The 23,362-nt window shown below is 43.0% G+C and overlaps 2 long non-coding RNA genes across 2 annotated transcripts in view; both read right to left on the bottom strand.

Moving 5' to 3' along the window:
• The window catches only part of LOC121029467 (uncharacterized), a 132,949-nt gene that overhangs the window by 40,903 nt on the left and 68,684 nt on the right, over positions 1-23,362 (bottom strand). The gene's annotated exons all lie outside the window — the stretch shown is intronic.
• Positions 6,519-7,611, bottom strand: LOC121029471 (uncharacterized). Its single transcript, XR_005789741.1, has 2 exons — positions 7,562-7,611; positions 6,519-7,253 (listed from the first exon to the last, which is right to left on the bottom strand). It is a non-coding gene; the product is annotated as an uncharacterized LOC121029471 (long non-coding RNA).

Here is a 23,362-nt window from a genome sequence, read left to right as displayed (position 1 = left end):
CCTTGTTCAAGTCTTTTGAGGGCCACTTTTGTAAACTTAACTTGAATTTCTGTATATTGAAAAGTGACTTAAAAAGTTTCTTGAAGATTAAGTCTAAAAGTCAGGCTCTTCAGAATTGAAAGTTTTTAAATGTATTGTTATTCCCTTACTCTAAATTAGTAAGATTTTGAAAGGTAACCAGGACATTAATTTCTCAGAGTGGAGATTCTCTTTTGAGAGCTTAAAGAGACAGGCTCAACAGAGATTCAGGTCTTTGACATTTTGGCCAAGCAGGAATCAGGTCAACCTGTTACCTTCTGGTGGAGGCCACACCCCATTAGGCTGCAGACCCCTCCCGGTGGGGGGCACTGCTGTGAGTTACCAAATTCCTTTTGTGTAAGACCAGCCTCCTTGGATCCTCTCAGAAATCTTTTATTAAATCTCTACAAATTTTCATATTCTCCACACTGTTTTATTTTTATTTCATTCCACATCCATGGTTATTGAGGGAATATTTACTTGCTATTGAAGGAAGTCATGTGGGATGTATAGTCAATAATTTTATCAAGGAATAACTTATCTTTGTGCTTTTGGTAGAAAAGGGAGGGAAATAGTTTCGCACCAAGTAGCTTATGAGCTTTTGAAGAATATTTACAAAGGGATATTTTTAGACAAAGAGATTATTATTTTCCCATTTTAGTAGAAAAGCAGTATAAAAACAAACAAAGCCTGAAACAAAACAAAACAGTAGAGACATAACAGAGAATGTGACGGCTGCTGATTTCTGTGTTAGTCACTTAACAAATACAACCCACAGAGTATACATGCTTGTTTCTAGGGAAAGGCTCCAGTGAGAATTATCCTGGACATAACTTATATGATTAAAGATTTGCTGGCTTTCTAAGGAGAGGGGGAAGGTAAAATAAATACAAAAATTAAAAAAAAATACCTTTTAATTTTGTCAAAAGTGAGAAAACTTTTAGTAAAAGCAAATATTTGCAATACTGGATTTTGAACTTTGGCACACTTAAGTTGACATCATTTACATAATTCCATGGTTTTATTTTTGCTTCTTTTGAGATATCTATGGGAACTAAGTCTAGTTAGCTAAGGATATGAATCTCTTTTATGCCAGGAAAATTGACTTCCAGCTGACAAGAATCTTCAATCCCTGACATACCTCTGGTCCTAACGGTTATTATTTCTTGCCTAGGCTACTGCCATGATTTCTTTCCTGTACTCACTCTATACACACACACTATCTGTTCTTCACAATACAGATAGAATCAATGTTCATTTTGCATGTATGATGATGTCATCCTCCTTCTCCCCCCGCTTTCAGTCTCTGCTTAAATACTTATTTGAGTATGAATACTCTGAAGTCGAATTCAGACCAAGTTCTTTAGCATGGTCCTCAAGACCCTGTGTAGTTTGGCCCCATGTGCCTTTCCATCTCATCATGCACGAGTCTTTCCCTGTCTCTCTGCTCTTCAGCAAGGCCTTCATCCAGTTTCTCACATCTGCCATGTTTCCTCCCACCACAGGGCCTTTGCACATGCTGTTGCTTCTACCAGGAACATTCTGTCCTTCCCATTCTCCACTTAGTTAAATCCTTTTATTCCTTCAGAGTGCATGTCCTCAGGAAAGATTTCCCAGCAACCCTTATCCAGGTCAGATTCGGTTGAGAATACTGGACACTAAATTTAAACAAACCTACTCAACAGCCCTGTACCTAAGCAGACCATCTTTTCCCCTCACTACTAGGGTGTGCCTTCCCTACAGGAGGAAAGCAGAACAACATATTCTCAAGAAAGAGAGCAGGACAACATATTCTCAAGAAAGAGAGGAGGGAAAGGCTAGGTGGCACTCAGCGAGCTTCTTCTTCCCCATCATATTAAATCACTCTTTCTTCCTGGGGACAAAGTAAAAGGAGCTGGGAGGCGGGGAGCTTTATGCTAATGAGTCTCCCTCCATAAGTATGGGGAAGAAGGGTTTTCCCTTAACAATGAAGGATGCAAAATTATTTCTAGTAGTGAGTCCCTCATTTCTTCACTGATTAAATAAACAGGTTAGACTAAGTAAGCTCTAAAGTCTTTTGCAGCCCCCAAATTTGTGAAACAATTCCAACTACAATATTCATGGTTTCAAATGTTGGCTATTTTGAGTTACATGGGAAGCTTCCACAGGCAGTGTTCTATTTCCTGCTTTTCGGCCCCAGTCTTCGTCACCCTGGGTCCCAGAGAACTTGCCTCTGCCCTGTTAGTCCCTTATCCAGTTAGCTGGGGTGGGAGGTGGGGGTGTGGGGGGGTGCTTCTCCATGTCTCCAATTTAGGACCACTTGGAGCAGGGGGACTGTGGGAAGCTTCACTTAAACACTCCTCCTGCTCCTTAGTCAGCTTACTTAGGGAAAAGGAGGACAAATGGGAAATGGAAGGGTTGGAAATTAAGCCCCTTGAACAACTGGAGAGTCTCTGGGAAACTGGGGGTCTCATCTCTGACTTCAGTTATCCCTGTTCTGTGTTAAACAGTACATTTTCTTGTCTTGAGAGCTCTCTAAAATGTATCCCTTGCAAATGGTAAGGAAATTGAGTGCCCTATATACATATAAATAGCATCCTTAATCATCATCAACCAAATGCACTGTGCCTTCCTTATGATGTTGCAGGACAGCAACCAGGGCCTTCCCATGGCCTTTTGGGGGATTTTCCTTGATTCTGTAAAGCCTTGAGTAATACTGGAGCTGTATAATAACACTGAGCTACTTTTGCATTTATTCTAGTCTTAGGTTTGAACATTATAATATTAGTTGTTTAAATTTTCATAGATTCCAAGGTTCAGAGGAGTTCTGGGGGAGTCATTTAAATTCATCCTCCAGTGGGTCTCTGTGTAGAGCTGCAACTTGGCTAACAAAGACAAATGGTTTTCTATATGATGTGGAAAGGTCTCCAGGGGAAGATTCTGTAACCAACCACAGTAATCACAGATTACTAACATGAGTGTGCCCCCACTTTAAGAAAACCTGACCTGTGAAGCCTAAGTGGCAGGATAATTTATTGAGATGTTAATCTGTGCTTTGTTCTTTGTAATTTGCCCCTCCTGCCCTGTCTCCCCACCTGATGGAGGTAGCCAGTTCTATTTCCCTTCTCTGGGAGGTGACAGAATTTACTTGTGCTGTGTCTCTATTGCTTTGGCAGACAGAAGCATGGAGAAACAGGGTGCATTTGCCCATGTGCTAATCCTAAAGTCAGAGCCCATCTCCTTGAGGATTGGTGGACGGAGGCATGCTCCTTGGAGAGAGCAGAAATGCCCTAGGAGACAGAGGCAGGGAGCTATAAGTTCTTAGGGAGCTCCCTCCCTAGGAGACAGAGGCAGGGAGCTATAAGTTCTTAGAAAATGGTTTTTATCTCTTTGACCTCTGTTTGATCATCTGTAAAATGAGAGGTTGATTTAATGACATTTATATACTTCCCCATTCTTGATTCTGTGGGATGATCAGTCTGTTAAGCCGTGATGCCCCGGGACCACTGTGGTGCATTTGTTTAAAGGTTTTTGGGGTAGAATGGCCACCTTCAGCAAATGAAAGAGTATATGCAATATCTGAGACATGCTTAGACTAAAAAGTTATTTGCTGTTTATCTAAAATTCACATTTAATTGGGCATCCTATATTTTATCTGGTAACCCTATGTGGGGGCACCTGTGTTTTGGGAGATGGGAGGCGGAGGGTGGAAGAAGCTGACTTCTATTCATGCCCACCAGCTGCACCCAGTGTTCAGGAAGCAGGTGTGTGTGTTTCCTTTCCCTGTGAGTGTGCCTATTTTATTTTTAAGTTCAGAAATGGACATCTTGAATGAGAACTATCCTGGTACAGTTTTCTTCAAAATCTTCAAAATGAAAACTTAATAGGAAAAAATATAAATGGGATCTACCCATTTAGTGAAGGTCGAAATTCTAAACTTTATAGAAATTAGAAACCAGACCAAAAAATCCTAAAGCAAGAAGACACCAACTGCTCAATTGATCAAAATGATAGTTCTTCCACATCACCTTTCCCAGGGAGGACATGACAGGTGTTATCGGTAGGAGTTATATTCTTCTCCTGCCCTCAAAATCTCTATGAAATAGGGAAGCAAATGGAGTTAAGGTTCCCATTGCCTTTTCTACAACATTATAAGCTTTTTAAAAATGTGCCTTTGAACTTTCTCTATTTTGGAATTGCATTTAATATCATTCTATGATTTAAGGAAATCATCTGTGAATCAAGCCAACCTTGATGACACAGGTTGGGCTGCCTATGATTTCTTGACACAACATAGGTCAGGATCTAAAAGTGAATGTGGAAAGAAACACGATTTATATTTCACCCAATTAGTGCATATATGACCTTCGTGTGAAAGTTAAGGTGGCCTTGGGTAAAAGGACTCTCTCATTGATTTATCCCATTTTTTAAAAAATAGGGATAGTCCTGCATTTTTTTTTCTTTATGTTCATTTATTTTTGACACAGAGAGAGACAGAGCATGAGCAGGGGAGGGGCAGAGAGAGAGGGAGACACAGAATCCAAAGCAGGCTCCAGGCCCTAAGCTGTCAGCACAGAGCCCGATGTGGGGCTTGAACTCACAAACCATAATCTGAGCCGAAACCAAGAGTCAGACATGTAATGGGCTGAGCCACCCAGGTGCCCCATGATTTATCCCATTTTTAATCAAAGAAAGGTTTACCAACACACACAGGATACAGTAACTCAGTCTCAAGACTGAATACTGTGAAAATTCGGAGGAAATTTAGCATTGAATATATCCTCACCCATAACAAGGAGGTATTCGTGAGTAGGTGTGGGCACAAAATTGGAAGTCTGTGTCCAGTTTTAATAATTTAGTGGAATCTGAAGCTTTGTGAGTGAAAATGAGAGGCCCTAATGCCTTCAGTGCAGCTATGTTTGCATTGAGATTAACATAGTATGATCTGCAGGACATAGTTACCCTTTAAGGGGCTGTGTGTGTGAGAGAGAGACAGAGACAGACAGACAGACAGACAGAGAACCTGAGAGACTGAATGAAAGCAACTTCCTTTATCAATGTTCAATTTTCCTCGATATCAATCTCACCTCTCTTTTCCTGCTCTACAACTAGAATTAGGTTTGCTTTGAGTCATAAGAAGTGTCAAAAAAAAAAAAAATCCCACCTATTACTCCTAACTTGTTTTGTCAAGAAATTTTGATTTGCTTGCACTCATAGGAAGGGCACAAGCAAAACATCTCAGGGCCATTCACCTGGGAAATACATAGGCATGGTCTGGATCAGGACCCTTCTAAAATGCATTTCAGAATAATTTTTTATTTTTTTCAAAAAAATTTTCAATGTTTATTTATTTTGAGAGAGAAAGAGAGAGAGAGAGAGAGTGAGTGGGGAAGGGGCAGAGACAGAGGGAGACAGAATCCGAAGCAGGCTCCAGGCTCTGAGCTATCGGCACAGAGCCTGAGGTAGGGCTCAAACTCACGAACCATGAGATCGTGACCTGAGCTGAAGTCAGACGCTTACCTGACTGAGCTATCCAGGTACCCCCAGAATGATTTAATATGCTCATGCATTTTCTGAGGGGCAAGACTGTCCTGGAGAATAGATAAAATGGCCCAACTTCAAGTAGGTAGACAACTATTTAATTTCAAAAGAATATTTTAAGGATGCTTAGCCTTGGTAATGTTCTGATGCTGTAAGCAGGGCTGGGGAGTCTAGCGTAGGGCTGCTCCCCCAAGGGGAGCAGAGGCTGGGTTGAGGGTGGAGAGAACTTATATCAGATGTGATGTTGCTTAATCAAGGTTAAGCCTTGGGCTGTTACCAAGGAGAGGAAGAGCTAGTGAATCTGACTACATAATTGTTATTTACCTCTCTCTCTCTTTCTCTCTCTCTCTCTTAAAAAAAAAAAAGATTGGGAAAGAAGGGAGGAAGGAAGGGACAAGCTTAGACTCTGTAGGTTATTTCTGAATAATGGAAATACTTTAAATTCTTGTTGTAATTAATCAAATCTATGCTCTTCCAGAGCAGAAAACTAAATGGATGCATCATTAACGGCTTACTGTAAAAGTACAATCATGCAAATTTAACATAGCCTTCTATTCATTCCAACTGAAGACTAATGATAACAGTTAACGTCTTGAACCCTCACTGTGTGCTAGATAGACACCGTGTTGAAAGCTCTGCACACATTATTTTCCTCGAACCTCAGCTGAGGAAACTGAGGCTTACAGAATCAAAGCCAATCGTCACATCTCAAAGTTTGTACATGGGGCAAGCAGGATTGGCATCTTGTCTTGAAGGTCTTACTCTAAAGTTGTGTTCATAGCCACTGTGCTATATTTCATCTCCTGCCTGCCTGCAACAGACACATCCTTGCAATCAGGAACAGGTTTTTCTTAAGGAGCCAAAGGAGAGGAGAGCCAATTTAGATGATAGGAGGAAAATTGTGGCAGAGCACACCTCTGTCACAGACAGCTCTTTGAAAATCCCAGGTGACTGAACTGAAATAAATGGAAACAATGTACTTACTGGATGCAGGGCATGGTTTACTGTTATAGCGGACAGTAGAGGGTGAGACAGCCTAATGCTGGAGCCAGCAGAAAAAAAGCTCTTGGTCACTGCATTCTTGGTCAGGGTTGTAAGAAGCTGGGGCATATTGTGGGTGTCCCTAGATTTAAATTTTGGTTGTTTGGCTTATGGGGATAACAAGAAAAATGATATGGAAATAGGGCTTTTCCAAATTTCAGAACTTTAAATGGGAACGCAGCATTTCCCTTGTAATAAAGGTTGGGTAGGGAAGAACCTTCTTCCCTTAGCTGGACTAAGACCATGCAAAGTGCTAAGTACCATGTGAACAGCCCCGAGTTTAAGTGACACAGTGGTAAGAGCCAGACAGACCTGGCTTCCCACTCCTGCTCCTGCACTCAGGGAGGCCCCTTAACCTCCCAGAGTCAGTTCCCTTACCTGTACCATGGGATTAGAATGCTTTTCTAGGTTGTCTTGAGGATCGGAGATCATGTACAATTCTACCTGGCACAGAGTGCGTGCTTGATAAGTGGTAGTTATTACTGGTCTATAGGTTTTACTGAGTGGGTGAGAGAAGGCTAAACTAAGAAAGGAAAACATTGGAAGGGCTGAAAAAGAAAAAAAGGGGGAGGGAGGAGATGATGGCATCTGGCCTGAGAGCCCTGCTGTTGCCCCTCCCTAACTCTGTCCTTTTAATGAGCCATATGCAGCTTCCGATAGATGAGATCTGGTGCCTGCAAAGACAAAACAGAGCCAAAAGGCGATGTAACATGGAATTATAGACCACATTTCCCTCTAATGAGCCAGCCTGCTCGTTAAGAATGCAGTGCCGTTTGGAGCCCATATTGGGTGCTGCGTGCAGTTGTGCGCCGGCCCCCTCCCAGCACATGCACATGGGTGGTTTGAGCACGCGAGCGTGACTGCCAATATCACGGTTGGTTAGTTCCAGCCCAACACCGGGCGGTGTGATGTATGCGGGAGGCGGTGTACTGGAGCCGGGCTGTTAAGGACAACTACGGGAGTCATGCAGCCTTCAAGTTACTTGGGAAACGGCCTCTCGTCGGACAATGATGCTCTCAAGATCTGGCTGAGTGAAGAGGCATTCTGGAAGTGAGAAGAAGAGGCACTGGCTATTCCCACAAAGGGCTTACTGCTCAGTTAGGAAGACCACCCCCCCCACACCACACGTGCACTCTACACACACCACACACACATGCAGGCCACGTACAGACCACATACGTATACGTACCATGCATCACACATGTATGCACGTACCACATGCACTAAATACATGTATACACAGGCACACCGTGCACACGCACCCAGCACACATACCCTCTGCACATACTACACACGCATACACACATCACACACACACCTATCACATACAGACTGCACACACATACACACACCATTTATAACACACATTTCCATATACCACATGCCCCACACATCACACCTACATACACACACGTACACACACCACACAAGCATGCCACACACATGGCACGTGTACACATATCCATCCATATCACTCACGTATATACACACCAATCCCATACTATAATCATGCACTACACCACACACAACACACAGCTGGACACACACTATAGACTTCCACACCACACATGTACACAAATCACCCACACCCCCTGCTTATATCACATATACCCCCACAGGTACACATATGTGCTATTCTCCATAATTACATACATACTATATAGATATAAACATGTACAGCACATAAACACAATCATGTACCACGTATCACACATGCACACCACACTCACAGTACACACTGGTACACACATACACACACCACACAAACACCCTACACATAACATACCAATGTACCCACACCACACAGAAAAACACATTCCTACACAATATACACACATAATACATACATATGCCTTAAATGTACACCACGCAGGTATAGAAATCCTCCCACACCCCACATATATCACACACATCCATATAACAAACATGAACACACACATCATCCATACCACCCATATGGTAGCACTTATGCACACACACACAACACATTTATGTACCTATATACGTATGCACCTATACATAGCATGCACAATACACACATAGAAACGCCCCCCTCCACATACACACACAACACCTACAGATACATGCCATGTACCACACACATGATCATACACAACACACACATAACACATACACCCACTATCACACACACGCATTATCTTTCACACGTCCCATAGACACACATAACAAGCACATATAGAATGTGCCTTGCTGTGTCCCCTTGCAAGACTGTGGCCCTGTGGGGACCAGGACACTAAGCCCACAGAGCTCAGAGTGGTGGGAACAGGAAGCAAAATTGAGGCAGTAAGTCATTGGGACTGGCAGACTCTGTATGATGTGGTGTGTGATACAATGAGTGATCCCATGGGTCCACTCCCTTATTTTCTTCAAAGTGAAATGGTCCTCTGTTGGATGCTATGTTGTTAGGGATTCTGAGACTATGGATCAAACATACTACAAACCCCTGGATAGTGTGCTGGTTGAGGCTCTGTGGGCAGGAAAGCCAAACTCATTTTGAGAAAGGTCTCTATCCCAGTGAAGAAGAGATGCTAATCCTTCAAAGATCGGGAGGCCCAATGTAGGTGACTTGTCACCACATGGCCCAGTGGTCTCCGTGAGGAGTGCCACATCAGGGACTCAATATTGATCTTTGCTGCTGACAGGCTGGGCATTCCAAAGGCAGCCCCATTAAGTGGAAGCCAGTCCTGCTGGGTCCATCCATGGTCTCCACCTCTGTCCTTGTGGCCATTCCTTTAATGTGTCCATTATGCCAGTTCTGAGACTGCTCATGACAAAGAATGCCTAACTAATACCAACTGGCCAAGTCATTTTGTCTATGCAGTTACTCTGTACCTTTTCTGTGAGGATGCTTTTTTAGTGTGTATTAAAGTGTGATACAACAATCTTGACACTTCATGCTCAACCCCCTATGTCCATACACATGCCTCTACCCCAGGACTCCTCACCAATCTTCCAGTTATTTCACTCCCAGGCCCTGGCTAGCCCAGGAATCTCTGTACAGTTAATCCTTGAACAACATGAGTTTGGACTATTCAGGTCTACTTACATGCAGATATTTTTTAATACAGTATAGGACTATAAATGTATTTTCTCTTCCTTATGATCTACTTAATAACACCTTCTTTTCTTTAGTTTATTGTAAGGATACAGTATAAAATACATAGAACATATAAAATATGTATTAATCAACTGTTTGTTAATTGATAAAGTTTCTGATCAATAACAGGCTATTAGAAGTTAAGTTTGGGGGGAGTCAAAAGTTATATGCAGATTTTCAATTGCACTGGGGTTTGGTGCCCCTAACCCCTGCATTGTTCAAGGGTCAACCATACATTCTCACCTCATTCTCTCTCTCACAAAATGGATGATCAGGTACAATGCTCACTGCTCTGCCCATTGGGAAGCTTTTACTTTGCTCTTGTCTTTCAAGGTTACCCTGTGAATATGGCTGTAATACAGCTGTCATTCATTTTCAGCTTGTGTCCCATATTGAGCCATGCAAGAGACAATTCTCACGAATCTCTTATTTCTGTATGTTTGCAAGGAGAGGCACTGACTACCTCTTTTCTAGATCATCTTCTCCAGGATGTTTGTATAGTGATTGGCCTTAGAAAACAGAGATAGTGTCTACCTCCAGAGCAAAGAGCAGGCATACTTATTATCCATTATAGAAGATTTGGGTTTCATAAGTTCAAAGTTTCTCTCCTATAATGGAACCTACTATATGTGCAAGTGTCACTTAGCATTCTTTACACTACCTTATAGGAATTGGAACTCAGGTAACTGCTGTAAACAAAACAAGACAAACAAAATTAACAAAAACAAAACAGAACACTGATACCCTGGCTACTGCTATTGTGCTCAGTAAGAAAGTTCTTTGAATCCTGGGCACCTGGGTGGCTCAATAGGTTAAGCGTCCGACTCAGGTCATGATCCCAGGGTTGTGGGATCAAGCCCCATGTTGGGCTCTGAACTGAGCATGGAGTCTGCTTAAGGTTCTCTCTCTCTACCCTTCCCCTGCTTATGCTCACTCTCTCTCTCTCTCTCTCTCTCAAAAAAGAAAAAAAAAAAAAAAAGGAACGTTCTTTGACCACATCTTCTGCTAGCCTCAATACGACTACGGCAGGATAACTTGTTTTTGGCAAGCTGACATACCACTCATTAGTCAAGTTTGGACTTTGTCTCTCTTCCTTCAACTGGTCATATGAGGCACTCCTTTGGCAACATGTGCAGCACTGATGCAACCACAATAGGTGACAAAGGGGCCTGGGCTCCCTGCTCATGCAACCTCCTTATGCTTCTGGTTCCACTCATTTCCATCTTACAACAAATTACTTCTGAGCCTATCTGATTTCATGACTTGGCAGTTCCAACAGAACCTAGATCACAATAGATAGTCTAGCTACATAGTCACGCAATGCCTCATGGTTTAGCTTTCCATCAGAAACATGCCCAAAAATATGCCAGGAGCTTTCTCAAAAGACTTAATTTTGCTGTACATAGCATGGCCTTTCTCTAGAATCCCAGAGACCTGCATTATTGTTTCTCACTGGGATTTGCCATTAATTCCATGCTATATATTTTCCTATCGCTGACTCTTTCAACACCATAGAGTCTGTTGAATCGTATGGTGCAAATGGTCAGGCAGGCTAGAGCTGCTGAAGAACCCATTCCTACTCAAAGCCCCATTGGAAACTGGCAGTCATCTGTGTCATCTGGTATATGGGCTGGAACAGTATTCCCAAGTATGGAAAGTGCTATCTTCAGAAGGGGCCAAAGAGACCTCTTTAGCAGGGATATCCTGGACCCCTACATACTTCACTGAGTAGCAGCTCCCTGATTCTTCATATATCACACCCTCTGCAATGTACGTATCTTCCCAAGGCCTCCAGCGTATAGCAACCTCTTGCTCATCTTGCCCAATCAACATGATGTCATCAACATAATGGATCAATGTAACATTCTGCAGAATGTCCAGATGGTCCAGATCCCCAGAGGCTATGTTGTGGCAGAGAGTGACTGAGTTAAAAAAATCCCGAGAACAGAATCGTTTTTTAGTAACCAATCAGTGGCTATGTACCGTATACCTGAAGTATATTAATCTGTTCTAGCAATGAAATCACATGTGGCACAATAGCTTTTATCAGGACTACTACTTGGCAAAGTCTGCAGTAGAAAATAATCATTCTCAAGGACCCAACTTGAGAATGGGGCCAGACTAGCAAATTAAACACAGATATATTGGGGACCACCACCCTGTATCTTTGAAGTCTTTAATGGGCACAAATATCCACTGTTACAATATGGTATTGCTTTTGATTTACTATCTTAGTTGGAGATAGGGTGGAGAGTGAGGGCAATTTCAGAGGCTTCCACTTGGCCTTCAATAGCTCATACCCATATGCCAAGGATCTGATATTTGGGTTACACCAAATGCCACGTGTATCAGTTCTGATTATATACTCAAGGACTGGAGACGTGACTACTAGGTGGATCCAACGACTACCTAGAGGACACACTGGAAGCCAAGCTTTAGCCAGGACTTACTTTATTTCCTGGCTCTGTGATCTCCAACTCTAACAGAAGGCTGCGATAACACTTCAGGTCTCTTCTCTAGGCATCAATGTCAACTCAGACCCGTGTCTGATAGCATCAAAATATTTGGGTATACTCATTTCCCCAGTGTGCATAGGCCCCTTTTGGAGAGGAGTAGGGGAATCATCATGGTATATACTTGCCATGGCATTGCAGTCTCATTTTGCCTAGGGATCTGGCCACCTCTTTAGTGAATGGGATCAGATCTGACAATCTTCTTAGGTCCAGGAAATAAAGCAAATGGTGATGATGACTTTTTATTGGAGTGCTCTCTGCTACTGCTCCTCCATTCATGCCTTCTTCCGACTGTAGGTATTAATCAGTACCCTCATTGGCTAGCTGTCATTTTACCTCCAGTCTTATGTTCAACCATTTTGATCAAGCATATTCAAAATCTAATTCCAGGGGTACCTCTCTGGCTCCTGGTGGTTCATGCCAGCTGATTCTCTCAGCTCCTTTGAGATATAATCTCTATTTTTCCTTATCAAACCCTATATGTCCTCAGCTGAATTATGCTGAAATTTAATCTTCATTACTGGCCTGGCAGCCAGAATAAGAGATGCGATAGCTCCTGGGTTGGGGGACAGGGGTACTTGGTACCTTGCTGAGGAAAGAACCCTATGGTATCTTTCTGAATTACAAAAATGCTGTCTTTTACTCTGGGGTTGGGGGGCATCTACAAGAGCTCTGAGGGTTAGGAGGGACCTGAGGAATCAAATTCTTGAGAACATCCACCCAGATGTCTTTGACTCAGTGTTTAAGGTCTTATGTTTTCCCAACCAGGGCCTTGATCCCATAAGATCTGTCTTGGCTGAGTATGTAAACATCACTTTGGCTTTGCAATCCTATCAGATTCTGAATTTGCTCCTCAACTGTGTCTGCTCTTCCACTGCATGAGATAAAAGCCTCTTTATAAACTATCAGAAAGGCCCCCTGGCTCCCACACTTAGCTTTTGTCTGTATGTTAACTGTACTTGGTTTCTTCGTATTCCCCTGCAGCCCACCAGTACAACTTAGTAGCAACCAGTAAATTCTACTGTCCTTGTAAGCCATGTTCCCCCACATATCTTTCAGATGTCTTAATCATCACACAGGCAAAGGCATTCTCCCTCACCAGAATGTTTTCCCAGGGGCAACCACACATGAAATCTTCAACAGTTAAGTTGCCACCTTGTGCCAGGGAGTATCTGTCCCCTACACACCACTCAGGATGAGGTCTTTCTGGTCAGCCAGGTTGTGGGCAGCCCAGTTCCAAAACCCACCTTAATACCAGCTTACTCAGAACACTCCTGGTGTCTCCTCTGTCTTTCAAGCAGCAGACACCCACACAGCATTAGATATACAAGATATTTATTGGAGTAAACACTCATAAAAAATAAAAGGGAAACAAGAATATGCAGAAGAGTCCAAACTCGATGCAGGCCTGACATCCATGAAAGAAGACACGGAAGGAAGAGTTGAGTTGGAAGAGTTATTGACCCCAGTGGGGTTCTAAGTAAGTCTTGGCCAAGTCAATGGGAAGGCCCTGAGTCAGAGCTTCCCCTTAGATAATTCCACATTTAGGAGGAATGGGTTAGTAACCCGACAATTCTCTGTCATTGATTGGGAGCAATCCAGAAATCCAGTGGATCCAAAGGTGCAGGAGCTAGAAGCTGTCAGTCAGCTAGTCCCTCCACCCCCACAGCCCAGCAAGTTCTCTTCAAAGGAGAACTGAGTCATGTGCCTCCATGGCTGCCATGATGGATGAACAACCCCTCCTATGGGATTGATGGGGACAACTCCCAAGAGGAGAGCAAAGCACAGACAGCCTCTGGGCACTCTCTTCAGAAAGGAAGGAGAAACTATCCATGCAGCAGAAAAGTTAGGGTGAGGGTTCCTGGGAACTAGCTTCTAACTTAGCTTTCCCCTATTCAGTCATAATTTTCTAACCTTTTCATCAAGTTGGGAAGAAGTCAAAGAAGACCCTTTAGGATCACAAATACTTAAAAAAAAAAAAAAAAAAAAAAAAAAGGTGCTTGTAACCAGAGTCTAAAACCCACACTGGCAGGTGTGGCTTCCATGGCTTCCAAAGCACCAAGCAATGCTGAGGGTGGCAGTCTCAGACATATACTGCAGATGTATCAGGCAAGGTCAACCCACTTGGAATGCCCATCTCACTCCAACTTTCAGCGATTCTCTCCATCTATAAACAGGAGAATAAGGCAGTGTCAACATCAAGGAAAGGTACTGAGGAGGAGGAAGTAACCTGCCAAGCAGTTCTTACTTTACCTGCCATGGAAACACCTGAAGCCAACATGAAACCTAAGTGATTCCTAAGGTATTATTGCTTCGGTGTATACATAAGCAGAAAAGTTCCCTGCTCACGTGAATGCAGTTCTCCATCTAATTACCCAATTATCCAGCCCATTTCTAGGAAAGGACCTGGGCCCTGGGGAGTTCATCTGGGTACATATTAATTGGCTGACCAACTGGCTGGATTCTCCTGTTTAAAAACTTGGAGGAAATGAGTCCAAATTCTGACAGCAGGGAATTTTAGTGGCTGTGTTCTGTTTCCTGGGCTAATAGAGATTATATTAAGGGTCACCCTCATCTCTAGACCCACATCTGACCATTGGTTTGAAGTTCTAGTTTCAGGGAATTTCAAGGTTGGAAGGCACCATATGAAGCCATCGTACCCCAAACCCCATGACCGGAGATGTTGACAATGTACGGAAATGGCGATGCCATCCATATCAACCCTGGTATCACATTTGCTTCTTTTTCTGTTGATCTGGACACAGCTAGAGGCAGCTACTGACCTACGTTCTCGCTTTTACAATTATTTGTTGTCCAAGGTTTTCTGTGTCCAAATGTCTGGGCCCTGTGACTTGAGAGCTTGTACACTGCGCATCAATGTGGTTATGATAATAAATTTGAAATCAAATTTCACACTAACTTCCCCCGGCCATCCCACACACTCCCATCTCCCCATGCAATCAGCCAGCATATGGCTTAGGAAATATCAGCCATATACCAGTAAAAACAAGGCACAGTTAGGAAGCATATCGCTGTCAAGAAACCATGCAATTAATATCAGAGTAAAAAATAATTGGATTATCTGTGCCATGGCTTTCTTCATTAATGCAGATAATTGGGAGATTTTAGTATTCTATTTCCTTCCTTCTTGAAGCAAATGCTTATAATATAATGATGGGGATCCCTCCCCTTTAGGTTTCTCCTGGGTGGGAGTTTGTAGGAGCCTATGTCTGGTACCTTTGGCTGGCAGGTAAGGAATAAAGTACTAGAAAAAAGTAACCTTGGAGCCCTGGACCGTGGAAAAAAAAAATCGCTGAAGCCCTAACTATCACTGCACACCACCACCCCATGTGAACATGACATCTGCCACACACTCTCACACTGGGGTTGAAGCCACACAGACGCATGCTCTCCAGAAGGAGTCAGTGGTCAGAGTCGGGCTGGCCAAGTGGGATCTGGCAACAGAGTGACAGAATAAATCCAGGCAGGAAGGATCCTAAGGGCAAAGGCTGAGAGTCAGCAAGAACAGCAGGGAGAGAAAGTTATACCCAGGATGAGAAAAAGCACTGCTCTGGCCTCCATGTTGCACTGCTTGCTGGCTGGGCTTGGCACAAAGTGTGGTCACAAGAGCACGTGCAGGAAAATCACCTAAGGAGTTTGCAAAGATGCAGATTCCTGGGTCTCTGCCACAGACCTGTTTAATCAGCATCTTTGGGATCCGAGCCCAGGAATAGGAATATGTATTTTAACAGGTTCTTGGGTGAGTCTAATACAATGAAAATTCAGACTGCCTGCTCTGGGCACATTGTGTGAACTCTGGCAAGGGAGTTCCACCTGCCTAGGTGTGAATCAGTATCTGACTGTGGCACACTCATCTCAGGGGGTTCTTCACAGCCCCCACCGGCATGGATATTCACCAGGATCAAATCCAAAATGGGCTTAATGAGCACGTTCTTTTTAAGAAATGCTGTTTGGAAATCCCAAACCAGCAATGGGCAATCTCTTAGGGCAGAGAGGCTGAAAATAAGCAACAATTTATTTTCTCAGAACTGGTAAGTGTGGAGCGGCTGTCTTTTCTAGCTGGATGTGCTGTATTAGAACCATGCAAAACAAATACAGTTCCCCCAGGGCCCTGGGCATGATTTATTTCCAGATTTAATGAATGACCACGTGCCTGGGTTAGTGGAAAATAACCCGCAGACGGGCTCATCCTTGAAATGCAGTGGAAAAGCCTCTCTCACTGATGCCGCTGAAGGACGCTGACCCTTTTCCACATCCTAATCTCTCAGCAAAGCAGGTGACATGGCGGGCTGACAGGGTACGCAGGATGCCTGCTTTGCCTCTGAGAACACAGTTTCCCGACATCTTATGAAATGTCTATTGATCTGAGCATGTAGCTGATGTCGACACTGATTGTCTGAAGGGAGGCTACTCAATATCACAAGGTCATGATGAGGGGAAAAAAACAACTAATAATTCACTATCCTTGTACACAAAGGACTGGGCATTGTTTTCTCCCTTCTTAATAGTATCTTTCTGTGGTGCTGAGTGACTCTCCCTGTCACTGGCCTTGCTGTGGGATTTAGGTCTTACATTCACTTGTATTTACCTGTTTCTCCCCTGGCTTAACTTTTCAGATTCCTGTCACAGCGAACACCTGCTTTATATGCTCCGTCCCTGCTGCAGCCTCATCACACAAAAGGCTGATTTAACTCCTCAAGAGAAAGCCATTATTTCACAAGCCCTGGGACTTTTCTGAATCATATTTTCTACCTGTTAGGAACACCATGTCTATACTGAAATAGTATTTATCAATGCTTAATTGATTTAATAGGCCTTGTCTTGCAGATGTACGGTCGGGCTTAATGAATTCATTCATTTGTAAGGTTCTGTGAGATATGTAGAGGGAATGAGGTCTGGTGACTCTACATGAGCACGGATTGTGTCTGCTGCCCTGGCCCACACAGCACTAAGAGATGAATCACAGAAAGTGCCGCACCTTCCCGGGAAGGGCAGCTAGCGTGAGGAGAAGCAGGGCCGTTTGTAATAACACAGAGTTAGCTCTACCTTTATGGCTGTTCCTACCCAACATGATGAGGTAGGCAAAGCCCTCTTTCGTTTTTGCACATTATTTTGCCCCTTGGTTCATTCATTCTCTCCTGCCCTCCCACAGCCCTCCTTTCTCTCTGGGCATCCCTCACCGTGTTTCTCTCTCCTCCTCTTATCTGGGAAACATTCCTCACTGGTACTCTGCCTTCAGAAAAATACAGGATAAACTGATTCACATTAAGGAATACGTGACCAAGGAAAAAGGTTAATATCTCTCAACAGCATGTGTATTTTAAGAGGAAAATGTTAAATTGAAGGGGGAGAAATACTGGGGTGGTGGAAATTCACACACCAGCACAGAGGGGAGAGAATAAGACTTTCTTTTTTTCTGAAATCACAATACTAGTTACATCCTTTTGCCTCTCTAAGGTCTGTTTCTTGGATCACATGTTTAACAGGTATCAGTTTCCTTCCACAGAATCAGGTGTGTCAGAAACCTAATTCTTTGTATTTTTTTTTTTTTTTTTTCGTTTGAAGCCTCCATTCCTCTGGGGTGGCAGAAATTTAATTTCAATTAATTTGGCTTCTCCCTTCCCACCCTTCCCTGGATTGCATCTACATTTTGGAGGCTTACATAGTGCCATGTACTGTAGGGGACATCTGGTCCTCGGGATCATTCACCATCCATGCTGGCCTCCCCCGAGGTGTCCACCTTGCCATCTGGTCTTCCGTTATTGGTTCACCAGGTGGCTGCTGACTCATCCCTTATTCCTGACCCTGAGACTCCTCCATATCCAGCTCTCTCTCAGCTACCTCCAGGACCTCTTGGGTATAAGGTGTTCACTGCTTTTGCCACAAAATTCTCAGCCTCAGAAATCTCCAAAAGGCTGTCCAGAATCTTTCCCCATTTTTTTTTTTTTTACCACTAACATAATCCTACCAGTGCCCCACACCATGCTGGGGCATGAGAACAACATTAATTTATGGGATCATGTTGCTTCCTGAGCTCTAGCTGGGAACCTGGAATGCAGGTCCCTTCTTTCTCTAGGCTGAACAGACCAAGGTGGGAAAAGAGGGCTTCTGCCCTTCCTCCCCAGTCCCACCCCATGCTGAATTCTGGAAAAGGGACACAGAAATGTATCTCAGGGACCCACCAGCCTCTAAGTCCTTTGGGCTTTCTTCTAACTCCCTTCCTCCCCATAGCTAATCATGTATTCCTCTTTTCTCTAATTTCCATTATGTTATCCTTTTCTTGAGGCTAAAAATGCAAAATGACTGAAGACAGGGAAAGTCCAAGGAATGCAAGAAAAAGGTGGACAGACTAATTTTATTCTAAAATATTCATTAAACTATAAAATACTGTGCTAGCCATTGTGAGGTATATACATAGGCCTTGTCTGCAAGGAATTTATACAGATAAATGTAATGCTAAATACCAACTCAGAAGTCACATGAATTTATGAGGATAAAAGAAGCCAGTTCATAATTGCCCCCACACTTTTCCTTTTTTTTTTTTCTTTTCTCATTTTTCCCTTTCAAGGAATTAAAACTCTTCAGCTGTCAGTGGGAATTTCTTGGAGCTAGAAGCTAAATAGGATACAGGTTAGACTCCATATCAACAAATATTACTGTAGCTTCCATCTGTGATTAAACTAGAAATACCAAAGCTTTCTCATGAAATTTACTTACTGTGAGCGGTACTGGATACAAACGAATTCTAAGACCAAAGGATTTGAATACCGCTCTTAAAATTACAATGTCTTTTGCCTTTTTTGTTTTTTTTTTAATGAAAATGTTGTATTTTTTTTTTTTTTTAAGTAGGCTTCACACCCAGCACGGAGCCCAATGCAGGGCTTGAAATCATGCCCGTGAGATCAAGACCTGAGCTAAAATCAAGAGTTGGATGCTCAACCAACTGGGCCACCCAGGTGCCCCTGTTTGCCTTTTTAAAGATATATTAGTTTGGAGACTTTATTTCTGATATAAAAAATTAAGAGCAGCAGCCACAGAATTTTAAGATTGGTGAGGAAGGAGATGGTCATATCAGTCAGGGTAAGGAAGGCCAGCTGCTGTAACAACAACCTCAAGGTCTTCAGGCCTTAACACATTGAAGGTGATTTTTCACTCCACAGTCTATTGTTCCCCCCAGTCATGTGGGGACCTATTTTCTATCTTTAATGCATGGTTCCCAAGCTCTCCCTGGGTGACCCTGAGCCTACTAATGGGGATGAGAGGGCATGCAGGATTATGCAGGAGGTCTTATGGGCCTGCCTTGGAGGTACTACACATTACTTCCTCTCATTTTTCACTGGCCAGAACTCATCACATGAATTAGGCACCATTTAATCGAAGAGGGCAGGGAAATGTCATCTAGCTGTAGGTCTAGGAGAAAAAGGCAACAGGTTTGGTGAGCATAGCTTCTCTGCCATATTTGTGAGCAAAACTCTCTGACTGCATAATGCTCCCAGTGACTAAAGCTTCATTAGCAAAGAACCAGAATTGTTTCATAGAGAGAGAGAGCTGGAGGGTCAGAGAGGCCTGATAGTTCTACCTGACCTCCCTCCCTCCCTTCTTCCTGCTCCGGCTTCCTCATCCCTCCTTGGGAGAGTGGGGAGGCAAGCTAAAGCCTGCATCTGCACACTCGCTGGCACTGTACAGATTTCTTTAGAAAGCAGAGGCAATAGCAGTCAGAACCGGGCTTCTCTTCCAGGTGCTCGGCAGCACCCGGCCCCGCCTCGGAAAGCACAGCACGTGAATAAGCAGCACTAATCAATGTCAGCCTCATCATTCGATGTTGGCAGAGGCTCAGAATGGCACTGGAGAGAAGGCCTGGTAGTCATGCTGGGCATTTGGGGTGGGGAAGGAACTAAGGCCTACGGAGCCTGTGGGTGGAGGACTATCTGTGCCGGGAAGGTTCTGATGGAAGATATTTTGGTCTCTCTTGTGCTGTTCAAGCCAAGCCCAGGCCCTGTAAAGCACTCACTTTGTTGGCCGAAAGGGAATCCTTCTGAGGCAAAAAATGCCAACAGTGCGAGTAGGAATTCTGCTTTTGCCCTTTAGTGTCTAAGTGGTTTTAAGGAAATGGATTAACTTGGTGTTTTCAAATGAGATACTCGTCACTTCTGTCCTCAAACACACCATATCTAGGTGCAAGGCAGCCTTCTTCTGGAATAAGCCACCACCTGAAGACAGAGAGCTGGCACCTCTCTAACGGCAGTGACATTTTTATCAATGGATCAAGCTTGAGGAGCTGGTTGGTTTGGGCAGCCATCTTCTTACATTACACACACCTGAAAAAACTGGGGCCTGAGGAAAGGACATTTGTGTGATGAGCCAAGCTTACAAAAAAAAGTAAGGGTTCTTAGGTTTTGGTCCAGGGAGAAGGGCAGCCGTCACCCAACAGTGGAACTGGAGATGGAGAATGATGGAAAACTAACAGAGGCTTTCCAGATGGGAGCACAGGTGAAGTCGCAGGTGAGGAGGATTAATGCATCTGATGAGGAATGCACAGTGTACAGAACTCTGTTGTTCTTTCCTTTTTACTTCTAGTAAGTTCTAAAAGAGTAAGGTATTAAAATTTCCTTCTAGGGCCTTTCAGCCAAAAAGTAATCCATCTTCCATTCATCTCTGCAGAGTCAGCAGGGGTGGAGTATGTGAGATTTTAAAGTATCTTCTCTCTGACACTTCTATAGTGATAGGCTTCAAAAATATTCAATCCAACCAACTCTTCACTGCTACTTACGATCTCATAACCTTTTTATTTACTAGAGCAGGTCAAGCTTATAACCATAGCTTTCCTCAGAGATGGCAGTTGTGCTGGATGTTGGCTCCAGAGAGATTCATAGAGTGCCTCCTAGAACTCTGTCCCCAACACTGTTTCCTGCTGGAGTGAGGTCAGAGGCCTAAGAATTTTCTTCTGGTAAGATTTTTGCCCTATCCTGCCTAGCTTTGAAAATCAGATGAGAGCCCCGGCCTCAGTTGTTAAGTTACAAACAGTTACAGTTGATAATATAAGTACATATTTTCTCATACATGGTCAACCTGCCATGGAATTGCATGATCACTTTTTTTCCAGAGGATTTATGTTTCCAAAAAGCAGCATAATTGCAAAAAGAAGTACACAAAATATGCTTTTGATTTCTCAAGCAATGGTTTGGATTGGCTGGGTTTTTTCAGATTATAAAACCCTGAGACAAGGTCATTGCACATCCTGACCATAGGAGGTCAAGGAAGACTTTGTCATTTCTTTCTTTCCTTTTTTTTTTCTTCATTTTTTTTCATGCCCTCATCAATGATTTATTGTTGAACACTACCATGGACCAGGAAATAAATTATACAGGAAAGAAGAATATTGTTGCTGAAAGGTATTGAGGAAATACAGTGCTTTGAAATTCTTTTCTTTAAATAATTAGAGGAATTGAAGGAAAAATCAGGAATTATAAAATTGATTTTTGGCATGGGCACTGAACCAAAATAAGACTGTGTACAGTTAGTTGACTTTCCAAATGTTTTCATTTTCCCATTCATATGTAAAATCCTTAGGTAAAAATGCACTAAAAATAAGCCAGATACTATTTCTAGTCCTGAAGTCATCCTGAACAGTATCTCCAGAATGGATATCATCCTCAATGAAAATCAGGTGATTTGCTAAGATTAGAAGGGGAAATAAATCAGCTAAGTAATGCTTATGTCATTCACAAGAAACCGAAATGAACATCAAGAGACATTATGAAGGTAGGTGTTCCTATCCACGTAGTGTTGGAAGCCAATAATGAAAGTAGATTGTAGATGCAGTTACCCAGTTGAATATTTAAATATGTCCTTATTTGACTGTGCAATCACAGCCAAATATATTCAAGGGTGGTTTCCTTTATAAGAAAAAAAAAAAGACTAAATGAAATGCTCAAAGATGACATTAGCTCAATTTTATGTTTGAAAACTTAATTGCACCCAAGTGAGAAAATACAAAATTAAAGTTCTCACTGCAACAATTGAGCCTTACGGTGCCTAGTAACAAGGAGAGATTTTTTCCACACATGTTGGGACTCCATGTGATGTGTGTACTGAAACGCAGACTGGGAAAACGCCCGCAAACCCATTACTGCCCCTTTCTAGAGCCTGAAGGAAAGCCTTCCTTTGAGATTATATAGTGATTTTATCTCGAGAGTGACACCTAGGATTTGTACCAGGGACTGTACCAATTGAAGCAGGTGAAGAAAGAAATTACCATTTATTAAAAGTCCTCCTACTGGATAGGAACTTGTATGAATTTTACGTAAAAAAAATTTTGTCTTTCTACATCCTCTATGCAGTGCCTACCAAGACAATCCTATCCATTCAAAAAGATGAGATAGCCTATGTGAGTGTGTGGAGGTGAAACCTCAGGCCCTGTGCTCTTGCCATCAACCTTCCTTCATTATTGCAGCACATGAAGCCACGGACTGTAGTGACCCCTGACCCTTTCCAGTGCTTCTAGTTTAAAGGATCTGTTTCTTTCCTTTGGAGACTTCTAGCACCTTAGAAATGCCTAGTGTGGTTTCTTCACACCCATGCCAGCCCAGAAGAGCCCAGGTTCCTCTCTCTTTTCTACGGGATTATCTCCTGAATTCCTCGGTTCAGCTGGAGCTGTGGGAACAATACTGGGAACTCTGACTGTCTTTATGAAATACCTACTAGAATTCAGGAAAGGGGAAGGGATTGCTGCCTAGTGAAATAGGGTCTGGAGATCTTTTGCCTAGAATTCCCCTGATGTGACTTAATTCCTTCCCACTGTTGTACACTTTAGGGGTAGAGGCAATACAGAAAGCAAACATTGCCTGTGTCAGAACCACCACCTGCTTGTAAGATCTGTTCTTCAATCATTTATTAAACAAACTGGAATTGTAAGTCTACCGTGGTGCTAGTCTTCTTAGGACATTTAAAAGATGATTAAGACATTGCTTGTACCCTAAAGGGACTCACACTGTAGGTTGAGAGATGATGCATGTACAAACAAATACCCATAATACCAGCTAGAATGTGATGAGTGATGTGGGAGTGCCAGGAGGGTTCAGATTTGAGAGGAGGCTTCAAGGATGGAGTGACAGTTGAGCCGGGCCTTGCA

The sequence above is a fragment of the Herpailurus yagouaroundi genome, unplaced genomic scaffold, assembly GCF_014898765.1.
Source record: "Herpailurus yagouaroundi ecotype Mexico unplaced genomic scaffold, PumYag 28, whole genome shotgun sequence".
Classification (NCBI taxonomy): domain Eukaryota; kingdom Metazoa; phylum Chordata; class Mammalia; order Carnivora; family Felidae; genus Herpailurus; species Herpailurus yagouaroundi.
The sequence above is the reverse complement of the archived record's forward strand: the minus strand, read 5'-3'. Positions and strand labels throughout refer to the sequence as shown.